General features: G+C 40.3%; 1 long non-coding RNA gene across 1 annotated transcript in view; it reads right to left on the bottom strand.

The window, feature by feature from the left end:
- Window positions 1–14543, bottom strand: part of LOC139760290 (uncharacterized) — a 142994-nt gene extending 128451 nt beyond the window's left edge. The window contains exon 1 of the long non-coding RNA XR_011715303.1: window positions 14333–14543. This is a non-coding gene — a long non-coding RNA (uncharacterized lncRNA). The remainder of the gene's footprint in view (window positions 1–14332) is intronic.
- Window positions 14544–16009: the final 1466 nt, after the last annotated feature.

Raw genomic sequence — 16009 nt, forward strand, 5'->3', positions numbered from 1 at the left:
AGTCAAATGTCGATATCATTTCCCGTTAACAGTTTCCACGCAAATAACCTCCCGTGTCTTGTGCCATCAATCTAAGTCGGTGACCTCTGATCAGACTGTTTTGTTATGTTACAAACCACCTGTTACCACCACCAATCGTTCTTCGTCATCAAAGCCATGTTCACTTTTGGCGTTACCACCACCAATCGTTCTTCAGAGCCATGTTTACTTTTGGCGTTATTCCACAGAAAACGAGAACCTGCAGAATTATATCTACCCATCCTTATCGAGGCGTACCCAGTCAGGAGCCAATTAAGTCTCCAGATTGCCAGTGTACGTGAATGCATAAATGGACACTGAGATGTGGATGCTAAATTCTGTGTTCAGCAGAGGCAGACGCTGTCATGAGAGGGGAGAAGTTGTTTTTGTCTTTAACGTGAAAGATAGGCTTCCTACAACACTATGAATGCCTGTCTTGACTGTTGGCTTGTGTGACGGGGTTCTGATCGGACGCGAAGGCTTTGGTGAGGGGTCTGCTGCAAGGTTCTTGGAAATGCGTTGGGTAGGAGGAGGAGGAGGAGGAGGAGGAGGAGGAGGAGGAGGAGGAGGGAAAGAGATGAAGGAAACAAGTCCCTGGGTTCTACCAAGGTGCTCCACAGCCAATCAGACAAGATAAGCGAGATGTTAAGCATTCCAATGATGAGGTGGACGTGTCAGTTATTTCACTTACTGATAAACCATTAAATACGAAATGATTGGTATTCTACAGATCCATTACCGATCAACTACCTCAGTTATCATGTAACTCATCACAATTTCCATGGAACCGGATCAGACGAATATTGTAGAACTGGTGTTCATATCCCACAGGCTTGGAACAGAATTGCTAACCAGTTAGCGAAAGATAACCATAGATGGAAATCGATAATCTGGACACGAAACTGGAAGATGAATTGAGGAACAAGTGCACAATATGACACACGCGTGTGCCGTTAGCTACCTTAAAAAAAAAAAACCTGTGGGGAAATAATCTCGATCCGACTTTCACGAACATTTGAAGACTTAAATAGTACAATTTGGTACGATTTGATCTCAGCTCGGGAGATTCTATCGTCGCTTTTTTTTTTTCTTCTTTCCAACAAAGTCGTTTTATATGACGACGGGTTTTCCGACCGGCATGCAATTCAGACGAAACACTTTAAATCATTCCGATTAAAGAAAAAAAAAACATTTTCCCCTCAGTGTTCTTAGAACCCAGAGTTTTTCTCCCAGCGTTTTTAACGGTATCAAAGTCAAACCGGCAATATTATGATAGTTTCTGCTTTCTAATCCTGCCAGCAAACACCTTTAACCATCATAACGTCTGGTTGAAGAACCCCCATTTTTACCAATTAACTCCCCATCGCTCTCTTTACTGCATAACGATAATCCACATTTCAATCCTCGCGAGGCGACACATTTCAATCAAAATGTGTCAGGGTTACGAGACCTCATCTTCTTTTGACAAAGTTTAAAGCACTGACTTTCACATTATACCTCCCACTCTTAAGGTCTCTGACTCGGATTTTTACAGTAGCGTAGAGGGGAAAAAAATTGTTTTCCAAATCATTCGAGAATAGTAGATCCGAAATTGTTTTTGATTTTTTTCGTAGACGTTATTTTCTGAAACGGAATTTAAGCGAATACTAAACGGAACGGCGGGAGGGACCCAAAGATTACGTGAAAATCCTTTTTCGGTTGAGATCACATAAATACATCATCAAACATACTGTTCTCTGATCACACCCTCATCATCTACATAGACTCAAGCACATACTAAACCACACCACAACACGCCCCACCACTGAGCAAATATATTTCCATAATATAAATGTGCAATGTAGGAAGAAATAAACCATAAACTAATACATATTAAGAATACCTTCAAAATGAAAAATTATAATAAAAAACTTGACAGTATTCCAAACGCGTACTCAGTGAGTAACTATATATGTAGCAGACGTCACATCGAACTAGAATCCTTCCGTGTATGTGAAATAAAATCAAACTGCCAAAGTATACCTAAGAAAAGGTTAAAAAAAATACCATGAACTCAAAATCTCATAAAAAAAGTTAGTAGAAAGGAAAATGTTTACTCATTCTGAGTGCATATTAAGGATCACCAGTGTCACTGGCTTGCTAAGGGACACATACTTCCATGACAGCAAAATCTGCAAAATGCTAAGAAAGGAAGTTGAATAATGCTAGACAGATATACAATCAATAAACACGTAACAAAGGTATCAAGCCTTCTAAAAACTAGCTTAAAACTCGTACCCTTAAGACAGTTGTACTCCCACGACTAATGTATTGTACATAAGCTTCAACCAGAAAAAAAAACAGCAAAATTTTTTTTTTAAATACCACCAAGAAATACCACACGGCAAGGTTTAAAAACAGTTGCCAGCAGTCGCTGTTAAGTACCCATCCACTGGTAATGTCAACAGTTTCACGTCTTAAACTAATAAACATTTCAAGTGTCCCTGAGATGGTCGGCAGTCAAGATAAACATCACTGTACACCAACGGGATTATTCGTAATGCTATCTTCATCAATCCGTGATAACGCAACCATTGTAATTCTGAAATACGGAAACACATTTAAAGCAACTAGTCGCGTTGTTTTTCAAAATACTTTCATGGATTTATACTTATGACCTACAGAAAGAACCTGTGACATACATATTCAAATAACTTATCGAAAGCGCCATAACTCTTGCTGTTCTTGAATGAGAGGGAAGAAAACGTACATCAAATGACATTTCGATTCAAGCAGAGGTCAAGGATGAAACAAAACTTTCCACTTCTGAAGTCGTCTGTAATATAATATAACATATATGTATATATATATATATATATATATATATATATATATATATATATATATATATATATATATATATATATATATATTTGTTACCTCTTGCGTAGGATGTTACTTGAAACAAACGAATATCAGCATAAAGACATGCTACTTCCTCGTTCACAGACAAGGGCTGTGGTAGAAAGTGATGATGATAAGACTGAATTTTCCTGGTATTGTCATCGCTACCGTGAGTGTGGATTGCTATCATACATGGTCGATCTGTTTTCTTGTTCATGAACTTTTTTTTCTTAAGTCTTGAAATCTATCAATTTACAGTACTTAGGTAATGTTCTGTGTGATAATGTTTTAAAATGTCGTATCTTGCACAGCATAGTCTTCAAAATAAGCTTTTAGCTAACTGATAATCAATTTTGTGTTTACATGATCAACCATATATTAAGATAACGCTTTCACCTATCACTATCCTTTTCCTATTCTCCTCTTTATCTAACCCAGCCCACACAACATACATCCAACCTTGCACCATCATTTCTCTAGTATACCCCACTATGATTCGTTAAGTTTCCCCTAAACGCAAAGACGGATCGCTAAATGAAAACGGATCTCGTACGATTACGTGTTTTCAATGAAGTTCTTAAATACACAGAACACAATGGTTAGGCCAAGTTAGGCTTTAACCCTGCAGCAATTTTTTGTTTCGTTCCAACGCTTCCAGAACCAGCATGATGGCATACTGAAATCAACACTGCTATTAACCACATGGATCTGTGTAAAAGCCAAGAGCTAATAATTCTGGAGGAGGCGTACAAGCCAGAGTTGTAAACTATATCGTAGCTTCGCCTACACACAAATGGGTGAGACGAAAATAGTACTGATTTAATCACATGCAAAATATGGTTTCTAAGACAAATGCCTCTAAGTCACTATTCATTGCGACACGCTAATCAAGAATGAAACCATTATGGATCATCAATAGCATTCGGCACATAAACTTTTTTCATCAAATTGGTGCACAACAAAAACAAAATGCAATAGGAAAAATACGTGATGAATGTTACGCAAATAGGTGTCGGGCCAAAACACACCAACTTTAACAAAAGACTATATATAAAGCACACGTTACAGGAACATCAGTGAGTCACTATCCACACTTTATGTAATATATGGGTCATCTACGTACAAAATGTACGTACAAACATTACAATTCGCACACTATTCCATGTGTATATTCACTCCTCGACACCAGACTGAGGGAAGAGCTTCGGAACGCACGGGATATACAAGGGCCTACGTGAAATACATACTGAAAAATACATATGTGAAAGATGAGGTTAGTAATATATTCGTGGCTGGAAGCCACTGTTTAACCTAATGATCACCTATGAACTGTGACAATGTCACTTTGTCCAGGTGACTTTAATGTGTTCTGAGGATCGACGTATCATCGCCTTCCTCACTCTAACCCATCCCTCCCTCTGCCCAGGACATCATTGACCTCACCTTCACCGGCCGGTCTGCCGGCCCTCTCTCGCCCTTACACACCCCTCCCCGCGCGCCGGTCAGCCAGCGCCCCTCCCACCCCCACAGTCACCAGCCAGCCCATGCACCCTCCCCCCCCCCCCCAAACTCTCCTCCCCCACACAAACACACAACCCTCCCGGCCGGACAGCCAGCACCCCTCCCTCCCCCACAGTCAGCCATCATCTCCCCCACACCCCCACAACCCCCCACACACACCACTCCCGGCAGGATAACAATGAGTTCCATTATCAACATCCTGTCATCTCCGAGAAGGTATGCAGACTCGGGCACACACAGTGCTACGCCACCTGAGTCGCGGGGCCAGACAAAGGCGATCCCTCCATAGCCTACTGCAGGGAGTTTGGCTTGGGCGGGTTTCGCAAATGTTACCAGTTTGTTCTTTTCTATTTTTTTTTCTATTTTGTGGAGGGTGCAGAGGAAGGTTTGGGAGGAGGTGGGAGGGTGTGTGAGGACAGGTAGATCTAGTGTTGGAGGTAAGGAAGGTATACCGTATGGTAGATAAGGGCAGGCCGTTCTGATAGATGTTAGGTATAAGGGACGACGACGCATTGATAATAAACTGTCGGTTGGAGGCTACCGTAGTTCTCCCCTTGGTGTTGATGACAACGACTGTTCGGTTCGTTCCCTCCCTCCCGCCACCTGACCCGCCGAAGCGCGACGCTCCACTGTAGTAAACACGGGGAGGGGGATGGTGTCATGACCAATGACGGGTGGCAGTGATATACCGAACTGTTACGACGTTACGTTAGTCCACAAAACTGACGCACAAACATTGCGCTCTCATAAACAGCTAATTCTCGAGAGTGTAAACGCTTGGGGATAAAACAGTTGGGGGGAGGGGAGGGCCTGCAACACACACACACACACACACACACACACACACACACACTCCTTGGGGCAGTATATAATTATACGAGTCCAGTGCTAAAGCTCCCGTCCCTACATAAACTGTTACCTACAACTTTAACGGTCACGACTTCATGCCTGTATGTGCACGAACCGTACCCCTGTGCACGTCCACAAGGTAATGGTTGACGTAACAACATGACAAGTAATGCAAAACGGAAGTAGATATAGATTAACAACCTTATTTTATATTCATATGCAACAGCAACTGTGTACACCAGCACTATATTTTTTTTTTTTTTTAATTTTCCAAAAGAAGGAACAGAGAATTGGGCCAGGTGAGGGTATTCCCTCAAGGCCCAGTCCTCTGTTCTTAACGCTACCTCGCTAATGCGGGAAATGGCGAATAGTTTGAAAGAAAGAAAAGAATATATATATATATATATATATATATATATATATATATATATATATATATATATATATATATACACTAGCTTACCCAAAATTTAGTGTCTTCACCTGCATAGATTTTCAGGGACCTTTCAAAGCAACAGACATTAATCCAACTAATACCCTCCCATCTCTGAGTGGCCAGTCACAACCACTCAGCACAGCTCCAAGTGCTCTGGGTGTCATGTACGAAACGCAAATCCCCGCATCACAAACATGAACATAAAAGCAACACTCTAAACGCCCTCGGATCACCTATTGGTAACCAGATTTGTACAAGAAAAAATGGGCCTTTAGCATCTCCCTGCGTGAACTTCATCAGCACCACCCTAAAACTACGCCTCACCTGCCTGGTCTGGACAACCATTCTCTTAGGAGCAAATACAATAAAGATGCTAACCATACAAAACAGAGTACACAGAACGATCATCGGCTGCCTAGCAACCATAAGCATTCATTAATTACACAATCTAACATAAGGATCCTCCCAAGACAACCCCATCTCAACACGCTCGACACTCAGTTCTTTGCAACAGCACTAGACCCTCTTCCCATCAGTGCTAATCCATAACCACTAACCCCCAGAGTGAGATTAAAACCTGACCCCCAGCCTCATTTCAAAAATGCTAAAACACGGATGATATGACCCGACACGCACTAAACAACGGCTCTGTTAACTCGATCTCAGTTAAACCCTATCCCGTCAGACATATATCCATCAAAGAGAAATTACGTTCCCTCGACATTTACGAGCTACTCATTCCTTCCTGTGATCTGGACACCAACCATCGATCCAACATCACAAAACACCGCTTCAGCATAACACATGACGTCTCATGCCAACAATACATCATCCAGACTGAAGACACTAAACCACACGCTCCATTGCGCCTCCCCCCCCCCCCTCTCCCGCATCCTCCCTACACGCAGACAGATCAAACATCACTACACCTTATGACCTGTTGTTGTGATCCAGGCCAGTGAATGTGGCCGACAACGCATGCGCTGCAGGAGCGCCCCCTCAGACGATAGAAGGGAAAGTAAGGTAAAGCATATACATATACTTCTATGCACAAGCTGCACGAGTTATGCTAGTGAATGTATGAGGACAAGCGCATGATGGTGGCGTAAGGTGTGAGGGCGAAGGCGCAACCTGATCCATGTGAAAGGTAAAAACGAGTCAAGCACCACTTGACCCACATCAAAACCTGCGGACTTCAATGTCATCGTTTAAAGTGTCGGCTAGAAGGAAGGTGAGGAGGTGAGGGACGGTGGAAGTGGTTCATGAAGGGTAGAAGGGTGAGGAACGTGAAGTAACATGGGGAAAGAATGGAGGAAATACAGAGAAATTTATATATATATATATATATATATATATATATATATATATATATATATACAAGACCTAAGAATACTCTGAGAATAAAGAAGGATCCGGGATATACAGGTGTGTGTGTGTATGAGAGAGAAAGAGAGAGAGAGAGAGAGAGAGAGAGAGAGAGAGAGAGAGAGAGAGAGAGAGAGAGAGAGAGTTTGGAAGAACATAGAGAGAGAGAGAACCTTATCCACCCATGCATCACCCGCGACGAGATTTTCATCAATTAATAGGCATGACTGTCCAGTAGCGCTCACAGCACTGACCACGAGACTGTCAGAGAGAGAGAGAGAGAGAGAGAGAGAGAGAGAGAGACAGACAGACAGACAGACAGACAGAGAGAGGCACAAGAGAGTGTGTGTGGGTGTATGTTACGGTCCACTGCACCGTGACACTTGCATACCAAATCCCCCCCCCCCCCCCCCCACCCGCATCAGTGGATGTTATGTTTCCATTTTTCCACGAGATTATCATCCTACCACACATCCCCCCCGCGCACAGTTAGGGGGGTCACAGCACCCGTAACGATCGGCTGCTCCACAAATGTTATCTCGCTATTCCGATCCCCAGTACGCGCGCTAGCCTAGCCTTCCATGCGATTCCCCACTACTAGGCTTCGAGGTGATTCCTCCCTCCCTCCCGCCCTTAGTCTGGTGTTGATCTTCGGGTAAGGTACCCTAATCAGACGTGATGCATGCGTCACAGTGCGCATCCACGAATGCGCGTACTTCTTCCAACGCATGTGTGTATATTGTTTGAGCATAAGCATGCATTTTTCTCCCCCTCCGAGCAGATTCCAAGCGTCTTTTGCCACGAATTTATTTCTGATGAAGTGCATTTTTGCATGAAAGTTGATGCCGCATGAATGGTGCGTGTGTGTGTGTGTGTGTGTGTGTGTGTGTGTGTGTGTGTGTGTGTGTGTGTGCGTGTGTGTGCGTGCGTGCGTGCGTGCGTGTAAGTCATGCAAATGCTACTGTATCTAATCTACAGCTTTGGTTTTGCTTTCTTTCCAGCTTCAGCCAGCTGAGTAAAATGTGTACGTGCGATTGTGCTACAGAGCTAAAGCTAGTTCAAGGATGTCCGTGACTATTTTAACGAAACATTAAGATCGTATACAGCGAGTGCTAACCTTCCGATGTCGAGTTTTTATACACTGTGTTCCATTTACCCTAATAACACTGAAACTACATATATTGGAAAGTTCTGGAATATTTCATTACTGTGTTGAATCTATGGAACCCTGAAAGCTATGAGAACGAGTATCTATGTGCACAGGTTTCGTCTTCAAACTGTCTCCATAGCTCGTACGAAACCAAACTTTCGAAGAAAAATTCAACGAAGCTCAAAATAACATTCAATCCTCCAGTACCACGGTAGGTTTAGGCAAGAAGAGCCTCGTGACTCCATATAAGCACATGGAACACCATCTGCGTGAAGAGAGGAGCATGTTGTCCCTTAAGGAGAGTAGAAATCTTCGAAGGCGTGAAGTTTCATGGTCGCCACGTCTACCCGATCAAACAGCCCATGATTTCTTCCTGCTGGGTTCTCGATAAGACTAAGGTATATTGAACCTAAAAAAAAAAAAAAAAAGTGACCTTAATAAGATACTGAATTCATAAGATTCCAGCTGATCAAAATTTATGAACTAACTGACAAAACAAACATACCTCAGGGCATTCATAATATTCCGCTGATCCAAGAAAATGAAATCAATGCTCACAACTCGCGCATTCCCATCAACTTACTACCTTCACATACACGAACATTTGCACTGTCTTAGGATAAATGGAACAAATGGTCCTTTGAGTTATTACCTATAGCATAACTAACAGTCGTTCAAAATACAAACACCCAAATGCGAGACCAACTTTCTCTCGTAGGACTAGCCCCATGGGTCATACACATAGTGAGAGTGTATGTTGTCGGAAAATAATTTTTCACACCTGAAGAAAGTGTTTTTAAAGATTTTTCAGGCGGTGGTTATGACTTGATTGCGACGGTCGTAATGATTCCCCCCCATCTACCAACCATATGACTTACTCCCGGTACGATTCAAAATAAACTAGTCCTTGTTTAAACTTCGAATAATACAGTTATTTATAAGTGTAGTACCACAGCAAACTGAAAGGTCTGTGATGACGTCCTGTTACAGTTATTTCAAAGGTTTCATCTGAGCCAAAAGTCCCTAACACTTGGCACCAGCAGAGAGTTTCTACGCGCTGGACCAAAGAATGTTAAAAGCCTTGGACTTGCATAAAAAAAAAAATCACTCAATATTACCGGGTACTAATAAAAAGAAAAGTACTTCTTTAAGTGTACAATTGGCTGGCTGCCTACCGTTGGCAGACAATTACGCCAGAGGCTGAAACAAATACTTTAGCCTACCCAGTGTGTGTGTGTGTGTGAGAGAGAGAGAGAGAGAGAGAGAGAGAGAGAGAGAGAGAGAGAGAGAGAGAGAGAGAGAGAGAGAGAGAGAAATACAACACTTTCCAATTAACTTTTTATTTTCGCAACGAACTGACAACACATGACAGAAATTCCACCATGGAACGTCCAAGAGCAGACCAGAACGGGTAAAAAAGAGAGAGAGAGAGAGAGAGAGAGAGAGAGAGAGAGAGAGAGAGAGAGAGAGAGAGAGAGAGACCTGTAGTGAAGATTTCACTACTTGCATCATTTCGGGCCAGGTTTCGTTCCATCCGAACAAGCTATGAGGTTATCTTACGTCAGGGTAGCTCCACACTTCGATGCTACGCAAACCGAGATACGTAACAGGCATAGGGGTTGAGATTCTTACGTAGTTTGAATATTTCATAATAATTGTCAAGTTGTTTCATTTGTTTGTATGAAAAAGGTGAGAAAAAACAGTAGCATGTCGCCTTTTTTTTATGTATAGGCTGGGATGAAAAATACAGACTCCAAATTTTACAACCGGTTGAATGAAAAGGTTTAAAAGGGCCTGAATAAGCAACTACCCAATATACTTAACCCTGTGGAGGTTACGTAAACATGAGCAGCGACCCTCCAACACCTTGAATTGAAAGTGGTAACAAAAAAAAGTTTGGTCCCAGACCAAGCCATGGGCGTTGAAGACCTCCGAAACCATCGTAATGTAAACGTAGGGTATGGTAAATGTTCTAGACCCAGCTTTGGGGGTAGAGGACCTCTGAAAACATCATAAGGTACGCTTAAGGTAAGGTATGGGGGTCCCAGTTCCAACTGTGAGGTTAGAAGACCTCCGACACTCTCGTTAGGTAAAAGCAAGATTAGGTTAAGGTCCCATACCCACCTATCGGGGTAGACATCCGAAACTATCGTAAGGTATACGTACGGTAAGGAAAGGTGAACTCCCAGACCCAAGTGTTGGGGTAGAAGACTTCCGATAACATCGTAAGGTATACGTAGGATAAAGTTCCAGATCGAACTGTAAGGGAAGAACGACCTTCAAAAGATTTATAGGATATATACATATATATATATATATATATATATATATATATATATATATATATATATATATATCCCTTAAGTTAGCAAAGAAATATATATATATATATTCCTACGAGCTCACGTGGAAATGAAACACGATAAGTTTCCAAGTGCACTTTCGCGAAATAATCACATCAGGGGAGATATAAGAAAGAAATATAAATATAAATGTATGTGTGTGTGTGTGTGTGTGTGTGTGTGTAAGGGAAGATATGAATTATAACTATTGTAAGGATAAGTAATGTGATATCAATACACACTGTAAGGGAAGATATGAATTATAACTATTATAAGGATAAATAATTCAATATCAATACATGTAAGTTCGTAAGATTTTCCGACAATGTCACAACACTTGTATTGAGTTCGGATGAGAGTTTCGTCAGCTCGCTGTGGTCTTGTATGTAAATAAGTGTTAGCAACGGCGAGGAAACCTCGCACGTTAGCCCACTTGTGGTTTCGACTCAACATTACACACAGACCCCGACATACGTCACTACGCCTTACTTGCAAAGTACAACTCGACTGCGTTATTGTAAACCATGAACGCTTAAAGTATAACTAGGAAAATCATCAATAAAGTCTAATTAGTCCCTGATATGGATGTAATGTGTTAGTTTCCGAAACATTTTCGTCATGGGTCTGACTAATGCTGAATAATTCGACGCATTAAACAGTATGTATTTTTAACAAATAATGAATCAGCAAAAAGTGTTGCTACGGACAAATCATTTCCCCTGCAAACTGATGTCACCATTTAAATTTCACTGTGCTCATATGTCACATAAAACAGTTCTAACAATGTTGAGTGCCATTTGATCGGATTCTTTTTTAATATCATTAAGAACTTATCACCTTTGATAAGGGCAACCCTCTTTTCATATCTAAACAGCATTAAAAGCTTACATTTATATTCAATGAGGCTGTAATGTGTCATCTTTAAGTCAAAATTACGTTCGGTCAGGGTTCACTGTGGGAGTGATAAATAGTGACATAGTCAATATACATAGTCGTGGGTTGGCCTGGCAAGGCAACAAACCTTCACAAACCAAAATATAAGGTAACAAAATTAAGCGATTAAAATAAAAACAAGGAAACGATACCCTTAATCTGATTCCTATCTACGTAACGATGACTAAAGCGCATTAAATGCTGTGAACTATGTATGTCTGTGTCAATTCCGGTCCCGTGACTGATGGACTACCCCATGTGACTGATCCCTGAGGACGAAAGGATGGTAGAGAGAGGAAGGCTTGGGGGGACTGCAGTTAGTAAACAGAAAAGCAAAATTTACCTTATTACTTCTTCGCATGAAGCTTTTGAATCTATGAGACAACCTATCTTAACTTAATGGTGATCCGCCCCTTCCTTAAAGCATCGAATCTTCTTTGAGTTTCTTAAAGGAATGTGGATAACTTTGTTAACAAATTCAAGGTAAAACTTCTAAACTTCGGTGTAAAAGTGTCTTATCAACTGTGAAAATTAATCAAGTAGATATCTACTACTCTGAAACAAATTTGACATAACTTACATTAGTATTCTACTTTTAAAATCACTCCTTCCAGAATACAGGGTCTTCTAATCATGACCTTAAATCAAAATGGGTACAAATCCGAAGAAATGTACAACATTTTAGCTAGAAATCCTACGGGACTAGTACAGACTAAATTAAAAGAAAGCTTTCAGCTGCGTGACAAATTTCGTAGTTTATATACTACAATTGAACCAACTGATAATACGTAGAGTTTTACTTTCACAATTAATGCAGTCTTTAGTAAGTCACGTCATGTAAACCGCACTGTATTCATGCAAATGTTTATCATAACCACATCAAACCATGCACCGCCACAGAGATGCGAATCTCAACCTATTTTCAACTTTGAGCGTATACAGTAGAAATGAATAAATCATGAACTATTTCTAGTACAATTAGAATCCCTTTTGAGGCAAAAGCACCAAAAGGATATATAAAAGTTCACATAGAACCACACCAAAAACGTAAATATAAGCTTTCACAACAGGCGTAAAGAACGACTGGCAGATCCCAACACCTGATAACTCGTAGTGGGAAGAGAAACCTGTCTGAAGTAGAAATGATAGTAGAGAGTCATTTAGAATAAGGACTGAGAGTACTGAAAAAGCTAAAAAAAAATTATTTCTAATAATGGATAAATTTCACAATAAAGTGCCAATTAAGGGCCTATTACAGAAGTGGGCACAGAGCTAATAATAACGCAAAAGATAAACGAACTTTTATGACTCCTTCACCAGTGATCCACCCATAGTTAACATTAAAATCATACAGCACGTCCTTGCATTCCGTTCCAGTAAGTGAGACTATAATATGTATCCCAACTTCATATTGAAGCCAAACAAGTAAAGAATGTCATTAACATTTCGAGAAGTCCTGTGAAGTATACTACCATCATGCATCAAACAATCAGAGGACAACACGAATTCAGGGCAGGAAGATCATTCTTCTATTTCTCAATTACTAAAACAAAAGAATATAGGCACAAGAGAACAATATGCTGACGTAATATACTCAGACTTATCAGACGACTCGTCAAAAGGCAACTAAGGCGCCAGATGACCAAAAATGCATTTATGTTATACTTACATACTTACCTTTGACACCCACAAACAAATCATAGATACATTTCATCAATTACGGATGCTGAACAAGTACGAAAATCTTATCTGCATGAATTACGTCTTCCAAAAGGTCACTTATGTAATCCCGGTCTGCTGTTTTAAGTTTCACGCACGTCCTTAAGCGAGAAATGAAAGAACTTCAAAGTATTACAGATCAAAGGACACAAACAGTATTGCCACATCAGTGAAAAGAAGTGCAAACTAATAATGAAGTCATGTCAGATCCCTTAACTTCGATAAGCACTATAATAATTATCGCCTCTTTTTAAAGACCGAAAATCAAATGCCAACTTTCGAACAATGGGAGGCAGAGCTGGAAGTTAGGATTCACGGACAAGCATCGACAGGGAACAACTCAAGCCATCTACACTTTACTCAAGGAAACTCCTGGATGACCTAGATCTTAATAATGTTATATGAAAAAAAAAAAAACCGCGACGCACTTTGTAAGCTCCAATATGTGATGAAATTGTGAACATTACTAACACGCAAAGTTCTAAAAAGTTGCACGACAGTACAGAAAGTTCAAGAGACGAAGCCCCATGAATAACAGAACCCCTTCCTTGTATTCTACAAGCGAGTAATTGTAATGACACCAAATAAATAAGAAAGCATTGGACCAAAAACGACCATCGAGTGAGAATTTTAGGTATTTAAACCAGTGGGAAAGAAAACATTCCATGTAAATATCTAAGTTTACTCTAGTTCAGCCTGGCTGCACTGGGTATACTGGCGTGGAGCCTCAAATAAGCCTTGGCTGATCAGGATAAACAACAGTAGCTTTGGAAAACTGCCGATATGCAGGTAAGTGTACTACTATTAATACTGTGGGTGCAACTGCAAGCACGCCACCCACCACATGGATTTTTAATGCTGGCCGTAGAAATATAAATACCCTGTTTGTATATACCTGAGGTTTGTGCAACAGACTGAATAAATCAAGCATGTAACTACACTCGCCCATCTCGTCCTCCTATTTGAAATACACTTTACTTACTTTATAGTTACAGCTGCAGGTGATCAGTGCTTTATTCCTTATTATTCATAGAATGAAGTCCCCACCTTACGTAATTAAAGTTTAAAAAACGGTAATGAAGTCTTATTCTATATAAACTACTTATATATACTCACCTCAGAAACATATAATGGGCATATCCCGAAATGTCACTTCATCATTAAGGTTACAGGAAAATCTAGAACCCTCAGAGACGCATCTCTTCCACTGTCACTCAATACTTCCGCTTAAAAAGCACAAAAATCACCATACGTGTCACAAGAGTACAACACTCGGGTATACTAACACCTTTCTGCCATCGTTGCCAACGATGAACTGAGTCGCATGCAACAATTTTGCTTCATCCTACGTCCGGACAGGACTCCAGGTCGGGAAACACTGTCGTACCGCGGTGGGAGTCGTATCGCAAGTGTGGTAATTATATTTGTTACGTACACACCTGTTGTTATGACAAAAGTAACTAACATTTATCACCTCAACAAGTAATATAACAAGTTGTTTAATGTATATTTAGGATGGACAGAGTAACTGGATATACTGGTCACGTACAACACAAATTTTATTCATTATTTTCTACGGCTACTGTCGCATAGAATACTGTGCCGATTACTGTAACCACTACTTCCATTGATATATCAAATTCTACTCTCACCTTATAACTATTCATGTAATTCTTCTGATTACTGACATGCAGCAGTTATTACAATCATTACTTCAGCTTCACTACTTTTACCTGACAGGTTTACTACACAGGACTTTGCGGTTAAATATGAGCTACATGATGTTACAAAATGAATCAAAAGAGCTGGCAAATTTTTTCCTTATCATTTCATCACAGATGATTGATCATACATTCCAAGAAATTTCAAGAAGGTCTAAGACTCTGAAAGTAAACGGAATTCTTATAGGAAAGTAAAGTGATTTGGTAGACATGTGCAAATGATTACAATAGTGATAAATATTCGGGTTTCTCTAAAGAACAGCATAATAGTAGACATGGCCTGCCTATTCCTAGGCACTGACAATGTAAATAATTATGACCTAAGATGTCTGGTTGTGGTTATGTGGTATACGTACATGTAAGATTACATTTGTAAGCATGTGACATATTAAGAACGTGTTCTTACGTAATTAAGTCTGGATATTGAACGTACAATCATGTTCATTCAGTCAGTGAAATACTTTTTAACTGGCAGTTTATCAATATAATAACAATTTAGTTGCCGTTTTCTCTGTTGAATTTCTTACATTGTATGACGCGGTCAATAATTTGCAGATGCAAATTTAGATTGAAGTTACAGTATCATCGAGATTTCTAGATTAAAATGAAACAATTCTACAATTTACATGAATCCACATTTTTACGGAAAAACCAGATATGAAAGGAAAAGAAGTTGCATCTTGAGTGAGTATGAGACTCTTCTCTGTTTTGTGATTTACAGTCAGACATGTTGGGGACTTTGACAACTGACCAAAGGTGTGGGACGGCGCTCGCCCAACTTTTGCTAACACTGTCCACTTGTGTTTATGCTCTCAGGCACCTAATTCAGGACGAATCATGAGACTTTATTGGAAACGATTTCATAACTGCCGCTAACGATATTTGTGCCATCACTCCTGCTTCAGTAACAAGTATTACTGCTGCCATAGCTTTCATCACTTATTGTAATAGATATTTCGTCAACGAGTTGGCAATGGTGGATTAAATACTATTTTGCCGGTTATTCTTTTATTTTTACATTATTATTGGATGGTTTATCAACACGCGGAGACAACATTATCTGAGTTACCAG

This window comes from Panulirus ornatus, chromosome 3, assembly GCF_036320965.1.
Source record: "Panulirus ornatus isolate Po-2019 chromosome 3, ASM3632096v1, whole genome shotgun sequence".
In the NCBI taxonomy this organism is placed as follows: Eukaryota; Metazoa; Arthropoda; class Malacostraca; order Decapoda; family Palinuridae; genus Panulirus; species Panulirus ornatus.